The sequence below is a fragment of the Gallus gallus genome, chromosome 7, assembly GCF_016699485.2.
Source record: "Gallus gallus isolate bGalGal1 chromosome 7, bGalGal1.mat.broiler.GRCg7b, whole genome shotgun sequence".
Classification (NCBI taxonomy): domain Eukaryota; kingdom Metazoa; phylum Chordata; class Aves; order Galliformes; family Phasianidae; genus Gallus; species Gallus gallus.
In genome coordinates, this window is record NC_052538.1 from 33,340,783 (window position 1) to 33,357,007 (window position 16,225).

General features: G+C 41.6%; 1 long non-coding RNA gene across 18 annotated transcripts in view; it reads left to right on the forward strand.

Annotated features, from left to right (window-relative positions):
• The window catches only part of LOC107053852, a 195,570-nt gene that overhangs the window by 156,834 nt on the left and 22,511 nt on the right, over positions 1-16,225 (forward strand). For 8 of the 18 annotated variants that reach the window (XR_005861391.2, XR_006939940.1, XR_006939932.1 and 5 more), the window contains 5 exons: positions 2,243-2,443; positions 3,170-4,151; positions 4,756-4,915; positions 7,445-13,486; positions 14,216-15,255. This is a non-coding gene — a long non-coding RNA (uncharacterized LOC107053852). Of the gene's footprint in view, positions 1-2,242; positions 2,444-3,169; positions 4,152-4,755; positions 4,916-7,444; positions 13,487-14,215; positions 15,260-16,225 lie in introns of all 18 variants that reach the window. The other 10 variants (XR_006939942.1, XR_006939939.1, XR_006939933.1 and 7 more) reach the window with 10 other exon arrangements.

Genomic DNA, 16,225 nt, shown 5'->3' on the forward strand with positions numbered 1-16,225 from the left:
AATAAAACCTGCATTCTGCAAAAGCTGAAATAAGTTAAATGAAGATGCTTTTAACAAGGTTATTACTTAAGCAGTGACAGGTTTACAGATTTTAGCACCATTGGGTTTTCACAGGAGCTGCAGCAAGTGCTAAAATAACACACACCTTCAGGTTCATTAAATTCACCAGTGTGATGAAATAACTGATATTTTTCTATATTACTACAGTGCTGCAAAGAACCGACTATAAATAAGATACACTAATAACAACTGTTTGCAGTGCTAAAACAATAAAATAATTCTTCCAGGCTTATATGCTAAGGAAGAAATAGGCGCAAGGCAGACTGCGAGCGTGGCTATATCCATATGGTGGCTTTTGCTCCATCGGTACTGTGCCTTCAGTCATTTATTTATCACAGAAATGCCCTAGAAAATGTTTTATCCTTTGCTGTGGCAGGAAGAAACTTGTTAAAAGGGTACGTGAGGAGAGGGCTCCCATCCCAAAATATTTACTTTCTCGTCTGGTGAAGCGTTTCCAAAGTGAAGAACTAATTTTTAAGAGAGAGCATTTCAGATGATACTAAATCCCATATTATACTCTGTTTTGGATAGAACCCATGCCGAAAAAAGCAGATTTCTAATAAATCAATGGAGTATGGCCTTTGGAGACCTGGGAGACATATGGACGGTAATAGAGTATCTCAGGTTATTTGGTGAACGGTTCCATCTGGATGAGGGCTCGATGCTGTTCACAGCCCCCTTCTCTCTCCAACACCTTCCACTCTCCCTGCAGCCCTATCTCAAATGTCAGACCACCTGGGATCTGCAGCTGTCGGCTGAAAGTGGAGCTGCTGGGTGAAAACCCACCGAGCTCGGGCTGCAGGGCTTGTGCCGGGCACGGTATTCAGTACCTCCTTCCATTTTATGTACATATATTTTAATTGCACGTGTGTGCACATGCAAACATACATATGCACACCTGGTAACTGGGATACCTGTTTGCAATGCCCAGATTTGGTCCCTGCAGGGAACCCATATTCAGAGAGGTGCAGAATCTACGTGAATGGGGAGAATCAATACCGGGATGTTGCCCAAATTTTGCAGTGCTATACCTTCAGTGCAGCTTTGCTCCCTGGGAGCAGGAAACTGTGCTTCAGGAACACAGGCCGTATCTAAGCGGTTACACAGATCACAGAATTTCTTTTCCCCCCATGCTGTAGGGGAGCGATGGTGTTGCAGTGTGGTAAATCCACAGGGCTTGATCCATCTCACTGCAAAGCTGATACACTGTGCATGGAGTTGGGAGCACAGGGCAGGAGACCACCGAGGTTTGAAACCGCGTCACTCCTTCAAGCAATGGGGATTTGAGTGCGTGGGGTCTAATGGTGCATGCACAGAAGGTTACACCTCTCCCAGATGCTGCCTGAGCTCCCCACAGCACCCAGTATCTACAATTACAGAGGAAAAAAATCACATGTAACCCCAGCTAGAGTATCTTCTGACAGCGGCTCCAGAATTCTATGCCCACCCAAGCTGATACTACCTTGATTTTACATCTCTATCATTGTTTTTTGAGGAAAAGCTTGAAGGTATTTATTAATTTGTGTAGAATTTTTGCAAAACATGGGGAAAATTTGGTGGGAAAGCTTTTGGGGAGTGAATTGGTTCAGTGTGCCTGGCAGCTGTTAATAATTCATACTTCACGTGGAAAGAAAATTGATCAGGAGCATCCTGGAGAGACCAATCCATGCTGCCTCTGCCATCAGCTGAGACAGAAACAAAACACGAGGCATGAACTGAAAGATAATGCAGAAAAAAAGTGCAGCTCCCCCTCCCAGTCCAAGCAGCATGGCTGGTGAGAATGTTAAAAGGAAGAGCAGCACAGCGTCCTTTGAAGCCCAGTCATGGAGACAAGGTTGTGGGAAATGGTCCTGCAGCGAAAAGTGGTCAAAAGTTCTTACAGTGAGGATGAGGGCGGCTCCGTTTCCTGAAGGCAGCGCTCCACATCAAACAGCCCTTTGTGGAAAGGTTCAAAACGCGCTCATCCTGGGATGAGGATGAGCTCCAGCACCTGGGGCTGGGTGGGAGGTCAAAGAAAGAACGCTGGTGGACCTGTTCTGTGAAACGTGTTTACATTTCCTACCAAAGAAATGGTCAGAAGTGATTCCCAAGTGGAATCTGGGAAGTGTTTGTTGAGCTTTCATTTCATCCTGTGTCCACTGATTCAACCCTTGTTTTCTTTGTGCCATTCTTTCACTTACAGTAACTTCTGTTACATTAGAAATCACGCATTTCTGACCCAGAAAGAGAGGAATTTCACAGTCTCTCAGGACATGTGCTTGAAGGGAGGATTTCTGGAGCCTAAACCAGAGGAGCCCAGGAGCTGCTGGTGTGAAGGCTCACCGCAAGCACCTGCTGCTTCTGGAGGAGTTCCTGTGGCAATGCATGTGCTCAGGATGAATAGGTACAGCTGTCCAGTTCTAGTAGATATTTTTCCCTCTGGTTTATACATATTTGAAAAGCTACACATGAATAAACACATAAATTAATGCTAGATGTACTTCTTATCCATGCAAGTGTGAGCTGTATGTATATAGATACACATACAAATATGGGCATAGTTATCAGCCTTGGTATCCTACTTGTTAAGGTAATTGTGTCATTTAAATTCTGTCATACTTGGTTCAAGACAGATTCATTAACTGGTCCTATTTATTACTCCAGGATCTGAGCACCTGTTTCTTAGAGGTAAAACCAGAATAAATCTCCTAATTTCCCAGGTTCTTTTACATTTTTGCTTCGAAATAATGAGACGCTTATATTCAAAGAAAAAAAAATGAAATATCTGATGCTGAAAAATACAATCAAGTTAATTTTTTAGGTATACCGAGGTGAAATTATTGCATTTGTTTGTCTGTGTAGATAGTTTTCTTTGTGCTGGCGTAAGACCTGATGCTGGCCATATTCTGTGAACACAGTTATTATCATATTTAGTATCTTAAATATGTACGTACATAATTGCTTTATATGTGTTTGTGCTTCCAACATATCAGACTGGCTAAGAGAGAGCACCCATAGCAGTATCAAATTGCTTATTGCTCTCTCCACAGTCAACTAGAGCACAAGGAGGAGAGGAAAGAACAACAGAAGCTCTGACTAACAATTTCTCTCTCTCTCCCTATTTATTTAGGAATCCAAGTTAACAGAAGGAAGAAACAACTCTTTTGTAGTAATGCTCTGTAGGGCATTATCACAGCTAATCTTATGGTGGTATGTTTTAGTCCAAAAATGTTACTGCTCAGGTCCATGCTACACCATTTGTCAGTTGTTTACACCCTACATATGGATTAGCACTGTATGCTAGCTATGAAAACCTGTTCTGCTCTTAACCCACCTGCATGAAGCGCTGAAGCAGCTCACTGCATCTGATATTTAGCTTTACTTCCTTAAGATGTTGGACCACAAGAAGCAGGCACAGGTACAGGTAACTTGGTAGTGTAATAAACTCTCCCCATGTTTCATCCACCATTGGCTGTCAAGTTTAAAGATGTTTGTAATGATTTGCCACTGGTGAAATCCAAAGTAAGACTAGGAATGTGTCTGTTTTGGCCAACTAGTAATGACAGCTTGAATGATATTGCACCAAAGTACTTTTGGACCACTATTGGTTCACTGCCTGAAAATAAAATCTTTTTATTTATTTTGTCTCCTATACCCACCATTCAGATTTCCTTCAGGAAACATACCCTGGCCCCTGTCCACTATCGGATAGGTGAGAGTGAGGCGGTCTTTGCAGTGGTTAAGCACAAATTTTGCAGAGAAGGGATAAAGTGTTGTGGGCAAGGACCTGTGGGCTGAAAGTCAGAGTAACCATGATGCAGTGCCATCACCCCACCTCACAGCTCAGAGTCTTGCATATCGCATGGGCTGCCTGGAGCCTACACAGTTCACAGAGTGGAAAAAGGAATTGAAGAAGCAAAAATAAATACTAAAGCATGTAAGAATTAAATATCACCTATTTAAATAGCAATTACGCCGCTAAAAACAAGATCACCACACCTGTACAAGAAAAGACAAGCAAGCCCAAAACATCTGTTTGCATCCACCTGCCAAGCACCTGTTCCGCTGTTTCAATGCCATTTGATTGCTGGAGATGTAGAGGCTCTTGTGAGGTAATGAGTGATTTTACATTATGCATGATTGAAAACAGGTGTTCTAATGCTGTACAATTCTGTGCATGAATAATTCAGTTTGTTTAGAGCAAGATCTTTAAAAGAAGTATGGTCTTTATTTTTTATAAATATTAAAGTTATTCTCTGCAATGTGCAGTGGCTGGTCTTCTCAGCAGGAGCACTGATGACCATTTTTGTGTAATTCTATGGGTAGGAAATAACACTGTGAAAGGTGAAAAAAAAAAATTATACCTAAAGCACACAAGCAATGAAATTGAAAGGTTTCTTTAGCAAGGAGAGGAAAAAAACCTGTCACTGTTTTAAGCTAGAAAGCCAGATGACTTTTGGCAAAGCCTGCTTCTCAACACTAACAAAACAGCCCAAGAGCTTAATTATATGGAGGGGTGAATGTGCCTCAGGGATAAGTAAGAGCTAGTCCATCTCTTGGTCTGAATTCCAGCTGAGTCTGAATATGTTTAAGAATTTGGGCTGCATTTTTTTTTTCCTCTCTCTCTCTTTTTCCTCCTGATTATGAAAAGGATTTTTGTGCAGTTGTGTGTTTTGTGCTGGTAGAAGATGCTGCAGACTTAGGTTTTATTTGCAGGCTGGTCGTCACACAGGAAACTGTATGCAGAGTCCATCAGCCCATGCTCTTCATCACGAACTCAGTTGCTCTTTAAGACCATCTCCCAGAGATGAGGAAGATGCGTTGATCCAAACGAGACGCAGCCAAGCTTGGAGCATCCTCTCTGCTCCATCCCAAGGTAAGCCTGCAGCTGGCACGGCCTTGTGCCTTCAGCCAGGGCCATTTTGAGGTGGGAACAGAAGAAGAGAGCAGCCAAGGGTTCTCCTGCCCCAGCATGTGCCTGCTCCCCCCTAGCTTCCTCAGTAATTAGTGTCAGTGATGGTGTTAGATGCTATTATGGGAAGATTCTGCTGAGAACAGAGCTGAGCTCTCCATGTGCACTTCCCAGGGGAGCTTTGGCACTTTGTCCTCCTCCCCCACTTCCACTGCAGCCACTACAGCAGCTTCCGGGACTCACGGCTGATTTGATGCTGTTCTTGAAACAAAGCTGCTGGAGGGTATTTTATACCTGAGGGGCCACATCCTGAGCCTGGGACAGGCAAGTACCAAAGCAGTGGAAGAGGCTGGCAGCCCTGCCGAGGTATTGTGGTGAACAGCCTAAAATTTTAGTGAAAGTGAGCAACGTGGAAAGTAGAAGTGGACAAAAACTTTCAGATCTTCTCAATGGCCATGTCCTACCCATCGTCCTTGATGGGGCAATAAAGTGAGGAAAGAGTAAGAGAGGAGAAAAAGAATGAGACGAGTAATGTGAAAGTGGGAATGGATGAAGTCAAGAGGCTGAAAAATTAATTAAGCATGCTGCAATAGGCAATTCTTAACAGACACTGCAGTGCCCTGTGCTAAAGACTGTACAGTGATGCTAGGGCACTGATATTTAGTATTGCAGGTATAGAACCCTCAAGTTTTGGATCTTGTGGTCATCGGGGTTGGTGGAGTGGGCTTGGGTGTGCATTGTAGAGTAGAACAAGAGAAGGTGAAAAATCCAAGAGACCAAAACAGCACAGTGTGCTTCAGGTCCTCACTGGGTGGACAGGGATAGCTTAAGCTCTGTGCCCTGCACTTCTCAGGAGATGTCAGCCCAGGGTCCCTGCAGGACTAAAAGCCTTCATGGCCACGCTTGGCTAAGCAAGCAGACATTTAGGGGTTTAACTGAAGTGGATCTGTAATCTTTCAGTATTTTATAATACAGTATGTTACAGGAGACCATAAATTAGAGCTTATAATACCCGATCCGCTCAGCTACTGACAGAATATCTAAGGTAATCTGACCTGCTTCACAGACCGTGAGAAAAATCCTCATGGAAAGTGAAAGAGATGAATTACAGAATTTTACAGAGAAGTGGGAGAATTTCTCTCGGCTCAGATCTTGGGTTAATTCCCATGTAAGGTGAAAGAATGTTTCACCACATTTTGCTCAACTGAAGTTGGCAAGCTTTAATAGATGCAGCCCTGCAGGCTGAGGGATAAACTCTGCTCCCTTTCACTCACTTGAGCCACTGCCCATGTGATCAACAATGTGGGTAGTAATAAAGTGAAGGAAATAAGGGAAGAGATCTCTGAGAGAAAGCAAACGATGGGATGAAATGCTGCAAAATGTCTGAGGAGGTGTTTTTTTCTCATTAGGAATGGGGATACATCCCAGTGCTCTACCTCAACAATAAGGAAGGCATTTCCTATCTGCTCGGAGCTGTTGTTCCTCCCTGTCACAAGCAGAGAATAAATACAGTCTCATAATTACAGCATGCTGAAGGTGGAAGCTTTTCCTATGGATCAACCACTCTTTTTTTTTTTTTTTTTTTTTTTTTGCCCTCCTGGTAATAGTTGATCTATAGAACGTGTCTGTGATCGTTTCAAATGGAAGCTAGCAGTTACTTTCTGTTTTCTGCTTTATGTTCGGGAAATGTGTCTCCAGAGATGCCTCCTTCTCTCACCTCTTCCCATAACAGTGAGAGGTGCCAGCAGCTCCTCTGCCACTTTCCTAACTATTTCCATTCCCCTTCTACGTACTTATGTTTCATACTTGCTCTCTCAGTCAATTCCTGCAAGAACTAAAATGTGGGTCTTGGTCGTGTTATGTTGGATGCTGATCTCTGAGCCAGGTCAGGTGCCTGCAGGCAGGAAAATATTTGGTTTTCTGCCATCATTTCTTTGTATCACACCTTTACTGCAAAGTGTCCAAAGGAAATGAACTTTTCCAGAAAAACAGCCCGAAGAAAACCTTTGGAGTTTCTCATTTATGAGTATGTTTGTGTGATCCAGGCCTTCTGTGAGGTTTCTAGATAATGCATTGGTAAGATGAATGGAGACCTTTGTGTTATCTGTGATGGGGCAGAAAGCACACAGCTTCTGGAGTCTTTTGAGGAACTCAGATGGAAGACGTTACACAAATCCAAAGCGTGCATTTTTTTAATACCTCCTGATTTATTAGATAAATGTGTCATCTTTACCTTATAACTTCTTCGGCCTTGGTTTCTTTTCAAGAATTAACCAGGAGCTGATGAATTTAAGGGAAATTTTCCAGTGCTGACCAGGAGATCTGAGATCTTGATATCTCTGTGTACTTTCTCAAGGTACCAGTAGTCCCATTTCCTCAACCAGTAGTACACTCCTTCTTATTCTCAGTCATAATTGTGTTGAAACTGCCAAGTGTTCTTTCCACCTCTTTAATTTTGTTCTCAGAAGAAATCCTTCACTTCTTTGTATGCAGAGGCTGCTGTGGTCTGGATCTCATCTCGTCTTCTAGTAACATCTTCCAGATTTGTTTTAAACTGATTAGACGCTGCTGAAGAATCAGCTCTCTCCCCCGGACAGTACAAAGCAGAGTGCTGGCAGAGCTGGCTCTTGGCCATCATCTACATGGTGACGCAGCATCACATCACTTGACAGCCCCAATTTCATTTGGGGAGCTCTGAAATGTTCACATGCACTGAAAAAAATTATAATAATACACAAGGTGACAGGAGGGTGCAATTAAAACAGAAGCGCCAGCTTGACCAGAGAGTGGCTTTAATTGGAGGTCTTCTATACGCTGGAGCACAGACTCTAAAAGGTATTTCTGCCTTTCTAATGTGGCTGCATTTCTGCCTCTGAATTTTGATTTTGAAAAACAGAAAATGATGCCTTTTTTATTGGGCCAGTGAGAGAAATTACAGGGAATGAGCTGAGTGAATTTAAAATTCTCTCAGTAGGGTATAAAGGCAGGGAAATACTTGTCCCTCCATAGCTCAGTAACTTCCAGTGCAGGTTAGACATAGGAACACTCGTTCCCAGTGCCCACCTAAGCATGGGGGTTCATGTAAGTGAGGATCACATGTGTTGTCACCACCTCGATTCTCTGCTGGATGGATCTCACCCTCACTTTAAACATAAGGAAGAAATTCAGAAGGTCACCACATCAAATACTAATTCTGAAATTCATTTCTCCCTAAAGATTAATATAAAGCCCAAAATGAAATACACTGAAAATAAGCAAAGTTAGCTGCAGTATTTGAGTCTTCCCATCACAGTGTCCTAAGAGGTATCCTGTGGTTTGACACATAATTAATATGTTTATCTATCTTTGCTTTCTTTCATTCTTTGTTTTCAATAACAGCCATCACCATAATAGTCAAGTATAAACATTCCATCCTGTTTCATAAAGAGCCTACGGTCCATTTTATTGCAACACAGTTACTTTCCCAGATCCCACGAGTGACAAGGCGTGATGCTTGAAAAAATTCTCTGAAATTTTCTCACCGTTTTTGCTTGAAGTAAGTTGCATTCTGTTTACAAACTTGGGAAAATGGGCCTCTTTTGCCTACTTTTGAGTGTCATGGGAACACATACCGAGATCTGATCCAGTAGCACTGCGTGATGCTGGGAGCTTCTCAGGGTCCCGTAGTTTGCCCCCGAGGGTGTTTCAGGATGCGGTGTAAAGTTGCATGCTGTTTGCCATGTCCAGGGTCCCAGACACATGGGGAATCAGACTGGCTCCAATATTGAAAGCTGATCATTTTTCAGACAAACATAGATATGATTTTTGTTATTTATTCACGCTGAAATGTTAATATGTCCTCATTACTCTAAATTATTTCATTTTCAACTTACAGTATGTTCATGGATTGCTTGAAGGAATTACTGGCTTTAGCTTATGTTATCTGTGACTCACTTTTAATAGACTTGACTGGCCAGGTAATTTCCACAGTATTGTTTTTGGCTCCTTAACTGGATCCCATCCAAGTTTACAAAGTGCTTCCACAGAGATAATGGAGAACATTCCAGCCTCCTGTGAAATGTCAGCTCTGTGTCCAGTGCTAGACGTGCAGCATTAACCTGGTTAAAGCTGCTGGATTCTGTAATTTCTTTCTGGGAAGTACCAAACATCCTAAAGACACCAAGTCAAATCTGCCAAAAGCAGGAGAGAAAAAGAAAATGGGAGACTCAGAGTGAGAGTGAAAAGTAAATGCAATGCTATTACTTTACACCAAAGAACTGTAAGTTAATTGATGTCCATAATAAACTTTCAGTAGAAAAGTATTAAATATTTTTGAAGACGTCTGTAAATCCAGTATTGGGAAAAAAAAAGTTACTGTTATCTGGGTTTAATCAGCTGAGAAAAGCATGATGATAAATAAGATTTAGTGGAAGCATAAATTGAAAATGGCGAATAATACTTTTAAAAGGGAGCCTACTGGAATACGTATGTCTCTATGTCTCTGAGGTATTTGATTTGGAATATATAATCATCTCCTTTGAGGATATTTATGAAAGTTATTTCTGAATGTTCAGAGATTTCTCTGCTTTTCATTATCTATTTTTCTTAACAAGGGCCAGAACTGTATGCCTGATTTTCTGTGATATATTCACTTGGGAGGTTTTCTCGTACTGGCCAAGGACACATCGTTTACAAGAAGGTCCTGTCAAGCATCCAAATGTCTCTGCTGAAGCTTCCATTTTAGATGACCCCACAGAATGTGAGAAAACCTTCTTTTAGGGGAATGGCATCTTCTGGCCAGAGCTGTGTCCTGAAAGGCTGCTGTGCTTAACGCACAGTTGAAATGCCCAATGCAAATTAATGGTAGAGGTAGGGATGATGTACCTGTGTTTTCTCAAGAAAGAAAACTCAAACCCTTGGGATGATATTTTCTGCATGCATGATTACCTTCATTGCAATTTGGATTTCTGAGAAGGTCAGTTGGACTTTTGGGCCCTGTGTTCTGGAGAAATCTGAAGAATTTGGGTCATCTTCCTCTCTTGACTTAAAAATAACTTCTGTTAATGCAATTTGGAAAGCATATTTCTTTGAATATGATCTTCCATTTGCAGAGGGGGCAAAGTTTACAATTTTGGGTGGAAACCATGTGAAAGCTAGCGGTTCCATCAGGGGTTTGTTTGGAAATTTTTGGATTTGTTCAAACTCAAAAGTCAAAGTGAAACTCGGGGGATGTGAACCCGCTTGAATCAAAACCAAAACAGTGATGCGCCAGATCTCCCATGAACCAAAACCACCGGGTTCTCACAGTTCTCATCCAAACAAAAATGCACTAACATAAATCAAATACCGAACCAAATATCCTCTTTTGCTCCATCTGGCTTTCATGGAAATAACTCAGAATATTTAAAAGGTCTGCTCAGTTTTGCAGCAGCAACCACCAAAATATCCTGAGATCATTTGATATCAGGCAGTTAATATCCTGATCTATTCTCTTTAGTCAGTATTCTAATCCTTTTCTACCAACACTGCCTTGGAGTGCACAGCGTAACTATCCCTTAACATCTTCCTCGATTGTACGGTTTCACAGGGAAGACTCTGTGAACAATTCACAGTCCTTCTCCTTCTCATTCTTGCTCAGAGAGCCAAGAAAGGAGTTGGAGCTGCAAGCAGATGAAAAAACCAAGCAGTACGATCAGTACGGAAGCAGAACACTTAGCTGCTATAGGACAAGCTGGGGCACTGAGAAAATATTTAATGATAATTTTCCTTGTGATTTCCCTTGTTTGAGACCATACTATGACCCTGAAATGAGAGAATTAAAAAAAAAGATGTTTTGCAGTATATCATGTAGCAAAACGTCTCTAAAGCCATTAAAAAAAGTGCTGGGCATGGAAGAACAGAAAAGGTTTCCTCTGTAACTAAGACACGCTTGTTTGTAATAACATGTGCTTTCAAACACTGCCAAGTTGCTGAGGATATCTCTGTTATATACAATCCTGAAAAATGTGTTAAAAAAAACAAGGTAATGTAAAAAAAAGAAAAAAAATCTAAAAAAAAGAAGAGTTTGATCAGATGGTTAAAATCCAGTCAAACCTAAGACAACCTGTTTATGACCTTTCCATGCTAAAAGCTAGAAATGTCTTTCTTTTTTTTTTTTTTTTTTTTTTTCCACAAGATTAATTACCATCACTTTGGGAGTAGTGAGCTGGACATTATTATATGATGTCAATTAATGATTAAAAAAAAGGTGGTTTGCAAATGTAGCACCACAGTCCCTGGTGCATTACATCATTTCTGAAAGATCTTAACACGTGATAAGCAGAGAACATTTTAACCTAAAAGTCTGAGTGTTACAACCTCCTTTTCTGTTGTAACACCCTACCCACAACCTTTTGGCCTTGAAGTCACTCGCAATAAAATTAAGAAGTCAAAAAGAAAAGGGGGGAAAAAAACCTCTGGGAAAGACAAGACACACTTCTGTTTTGCTGTCGAGCAGATAATGCAACAAAATGAGTGGCTATACGCATTGGGAAACGCGGTTGCTGATCTTTGTGCAGTGTTCTCAGCAAGATTCGTCATCAAAATCTCATGCTTAGAGTCGTAAGGTTGCTGTGATTCAGGTATTATAAACTACATAATGCAGTTATCTCTGTGAGAGTGCCTCGAAAATTTCATGCGCTGACTGAAATGACTCCTGCACTTGTCTATGCGCTGCTTTCCCAGATGGGCTGACAGTGATCATTTTATGTGCCTTATTGAATTCGCTGAAATATTTAGAAGGGTTTCTACCTATATTTTACATCTCCTTCTGTTATTACCTTTTTTGCAGCAACAGTTTGACTTCTTCGTCAATAATACACATAACCTGATCCATTCTTCTCTGAGCTCTTCTCCTCTTTTAGCGTCAAAATGCTGTGGATGTTCCTTTGTAAACGATATGCATTTAAAATACCTTTGTAATAATAAATACCACACGAACATATGTATCAAGGAAAGGATTTCAATTTTGATGACACTTGCTTCTCAAGAACAGACATTCTGGAAGGAAAAAACATTGCCAGCCCCAAATTGATTGACATTTGTTTACTTAACTCTCTCTTCTTGAAAGTCTGCACACCTATTTCAACCTTGAACAGTTTCCAACTGTGGTATACTGGAACATTTTTTCATTTATTAAGTTCAGTGTTGCCAACCCAAACAAAGAGTAATCAGTGATGATCCAAGCAGACCAAGCTGTCTAGCACCATACAATGTATCTGCATGCTAATTTTCAAATTCCCTCACATTTCCAGAGAACTAATGGGATCATTTTCATTCTGTTACAGCAACTCAACAGTTACTGAATCACCATCTGTGTTTTCGTTAACCTGAATCAGATATGAATTCTGTTATTGCAAGGTAGAGCAGCTTGTTTAATGATTCTTAATCTTTTCTTTAATTAAATCATGCAGCCAACCTGAAAAATCTATCTTAATGCAAATTAGGAGCTTTTTTGGCATTCACTTACAGTAATGCACTAATAAGGTTAATTTATGAAGGTTCTCTTCCAGTCTGTACAGATGATATTTGTTCGCTGCATATTTTTAGCATATTGTCCCCTTTTCTAATATTTAAAAAAATATCGCTAATAAAAAAGGGGTTGTTTTCACTCATACAAAAGAGGAAGGCTGCGAGCTGCTTTTTGTTTATTTGAAAGAACACAGAAAAGGAAGATGGGTTTCTCCCCTCCGTGAGCATCTCTCCACGCGGGTGCAGAGGCACAAATCGAGGACTGCTGGGTTAAATGGTTTTGGATGAGCACTCTCCACTTCTCGCTGGAGAAATTCAGGCCCCGGTTCAGATGAGCATCTTGAAGTTATCAGTGGAGACAGAGAGTTTCTCTGAACCCTTTGTTTTATTTTTTTTTTCCTTGTAGGTGTGAATTAATTGTATAAAGAGTAAATAATTCTTGTGAAATAAGCCCGAATACTTTCCTCAGTTGCACAATTGCTTCAGCTCGAGGCTCTGATGATCTCAGTCAAGAAAATTTCTGTCTTTGAACGCATTCCTCCCAACTACAGAATTAGTTGAAATCTGTTCAAGTTGCTGAGTAAAGAGTAAACTTTGTTGTTTTCTTTTTAAGGTTATTTTTCAACACCCACAAGCAAATGGGGACAGCGACTGCAAATTTCAACACGCGGCCGTTGCTATTTAATTAAAATCACTGAGGCTGGCTGAAGACTTTTCAGCAGAGTGATTTCACATCAGAGAACACCGGTTCTCAAAATCTGAACATTCTTTTCATAGAAATCCATCCCTCCATTTCAACCAGGAATGAGATTTCAGTTCTAGGAAAGGACTTCTCATCCCAGCTAGGAACGGCAAACCATCACTCCCCTTTTGCGGCGGGGCTGCCCAACCGTGGCAGCCAGAGCATCTCTTTCCACCCCTCTCTGTATTTCCAGCTGTAATCGTTCCATGTCTGTCTGCATTAACTATTTGCACAGCTCAGGACAGGAGCTCTTGTCCGAGGAGTGGGGAATCTCCAAGGCTGTGATTCTCTCTGTTTCATTAAAGGTAATGGCAGGGCAGAATGCCTGCAGGGTGGTTGAACCTTCCTCTCGTTCCTTGCGACCGGGGAATGGAAACAATATCTCACACTATTTGTGCAGTGATTCCTGGCTTGTTAATATTCTGGTGTGGCTGTTTTTCTCTGCTGTGAGGAACTTTGCCCACTTAGCATGGGGTTTTGCCTCTGTCTAAGTGGGAATGCTGCTTTTCCTTTTCCCTTCTTCCATTTGGAAAGCTGTTTTCCTGCCATTGCTAGTCCTTTCTGTGTAATATTAGCGCAGAGAGAATGAAAAGTAACTGCTTTCCTTCCCATCCAATCGTACCTACGTAGTCTTAAGTATATTATATGCTTCGCTTCCTGCTTCACCCACTAGTAAAATATGTTGATAGATGAATACGGGGGTAAGATTGCTTTAATTAGAACCTATTGCCCTGCACACTATCTTCTCTAAAGACTACCTGTATTAACATCTGGGGAAAATAAGTCTTAAAGAAAATTTCCTAGGACAGATTTTTGGACTTCACCCCCCAACTTCTGCTTCCCAACCCTTTCAATTTCTCAAGTATATTTAAAAATGCATGACTCACCCTGTTGCTTCCTTATATTTTATGGTGAGGTGGGGGGGGGGGGGGTGCCTTCATTTTCATTCCTGGGATTACCTTTAACGAAGTGGAAAACATCTAAGGGATGGGATAATACCTGATGCTTACAGTTTTCTTTACATCACATTACAGTATTTTCTCAGGTATTAAAGTAGCACTGGGCTCAACTAAGAGGAGTGATCAAACTGTCTACTAATGAAGTTACTCTGACAGGAACTCCAGGAACCGGAAACTGAACTTCAGAATCATGAAGAGCACTGCTAGATGAAGACATGGGCTGGATACATGTCTACCACACTAGAAGAAACTGAAAGAATACGATCCCATTTGACTCCAAAAGTCTTTCTAGGCTAATTACCAGCTCACAGAGCAGAGAAATTAAGGCAGAGAGGGAATGTTCATGATGACAACCTTTACCCATTAGCAAGCTTTGCATTTTCCCAAGGCTGAAGACAGTTTAGCCCTGACAAATCCAATCAGTGATATGCAGGCGTAACCTCCAGAAATAAGCTCACATTTTTAGGATCCACGGGGCAAAAGATGGACTGCAGTAAGTCACTATGAAAATATTTAAAATACAGCTTGGCCAGTGCTGAAATGGCACAGTTGGCCTGAAGTCGCTTCAAGGTCTCCTGGCATCTGCGTGTTTCCCCAGTGGCTTTGTGCAGTAAAGTGTTAACTTCTCCTGAGTGGTTACGTGTTTAAGGCAGTAACTTTAAAATAAAGAACTGCAACCTTAGAGCAAAGCTGCTATTTTGAGAATTTTAAACCATTATTGACTCCTGTCAGATCAGTTTCTAGACTTATTGACTCAAGAAGTAAATATAGACTGAGAGAAAGCGAGGTCAAGTCAATATTTATCTTGCAGATCAATACATTTTGATACTAACCAAAAATTAAGCTCAATAAATGCATATATTATACACAGCAAGGTTAGAAGAGATCCATTCAGAAAATTTGTCAATTTGAAATTTCCCAACGGAATCCAACCTTTTGGATTCAATTTCCATTAGAAATTCTGTCCCTTTAAGGTTGCTTCAGTGACTGATCACGAGCCCCCATCACCCAATCAGGTTTCCAGATGAACGTTGAGTAGCAGCGAAAGGAAAAGGGAAGAATGATGAAGTGAGAAGAAGTTGGTCACAGGAGCTCGATTACGGTGTTAGGAGGAGGTAGGTGAGTAATGGCAGTGTGCAGAAGTGCCAAAAGCAGCAGGATGGGGACCAAAGCAAATGTGTAACGTGATATAAGTAATGCAATATTGCAATGCAAACATGAAGAAAGGATGGAAGAATGTACAGGTGAACTTGTGGGAAGACTGGGTACTAGCTAATAAAAAGAGGGGTCAGCAATTTTAACATTGCAACAAATGGGATGCAGTGGGAAAGATTATTTTGGATGTTGGTTTGCAGCTGTTCCCAAAACATCCTGGCAGCATATAATATCAGCATTCTTGTAGCTAGAAGTTAGCTTGCTGTTTTCATGTGTCACCATACTGCTTGTTTTGATGGGCACCTATCATGTCTAAAAACTGCCCCAACCATGGCTTAGCCACCAAGAGCTAGCTGCTCTTCTAGAGCTTGGAAGCACTATGGATGGGCTCAGGCCTCTGCTAAGGGCATCACCTGGCACCCTCGGGATGTTGCAGCTCGGCTACAAGGGATTAGGCCAGTTTTGAATGTGTAATGGCAGGACAGAGCATAAGTGAGGACAGAGAAGGGGGTGTTCTCCAGAGGAGAACTGAAAAGCTGGGAACATCCATCACTGCATGATGAGGGCTGCCGGTGGTGAGCACTTGTCTTCCATGTGTCCCCTTGTCCCCATACCTGCAAGCCACATCTGCCCTGTGCTGCAGGACCCCAAGGACAGATTAGTGTGGCAGAAGAGCAGGCTCTGCAGTACCCAGCCTCCTGTCCTGGGCCAGCTGCAGCCTGTCCATGCTCCAGCCTGTGATGCTGTCCCTCTTTTGAGGACACTTTCCTGAACATCTTTTAAGCTATGAATCTACCCTTTGGGGAAGACACACGCTGTAGCAAAATGAATTTCAAACACGTGTCAGGATACATGTGAAACGTTTTCAAGAGACCTTTTCCTGATTGGTTTTGTTGTCGTTGTTGTTGTTGTTTTTTTTCCCCATGAAGC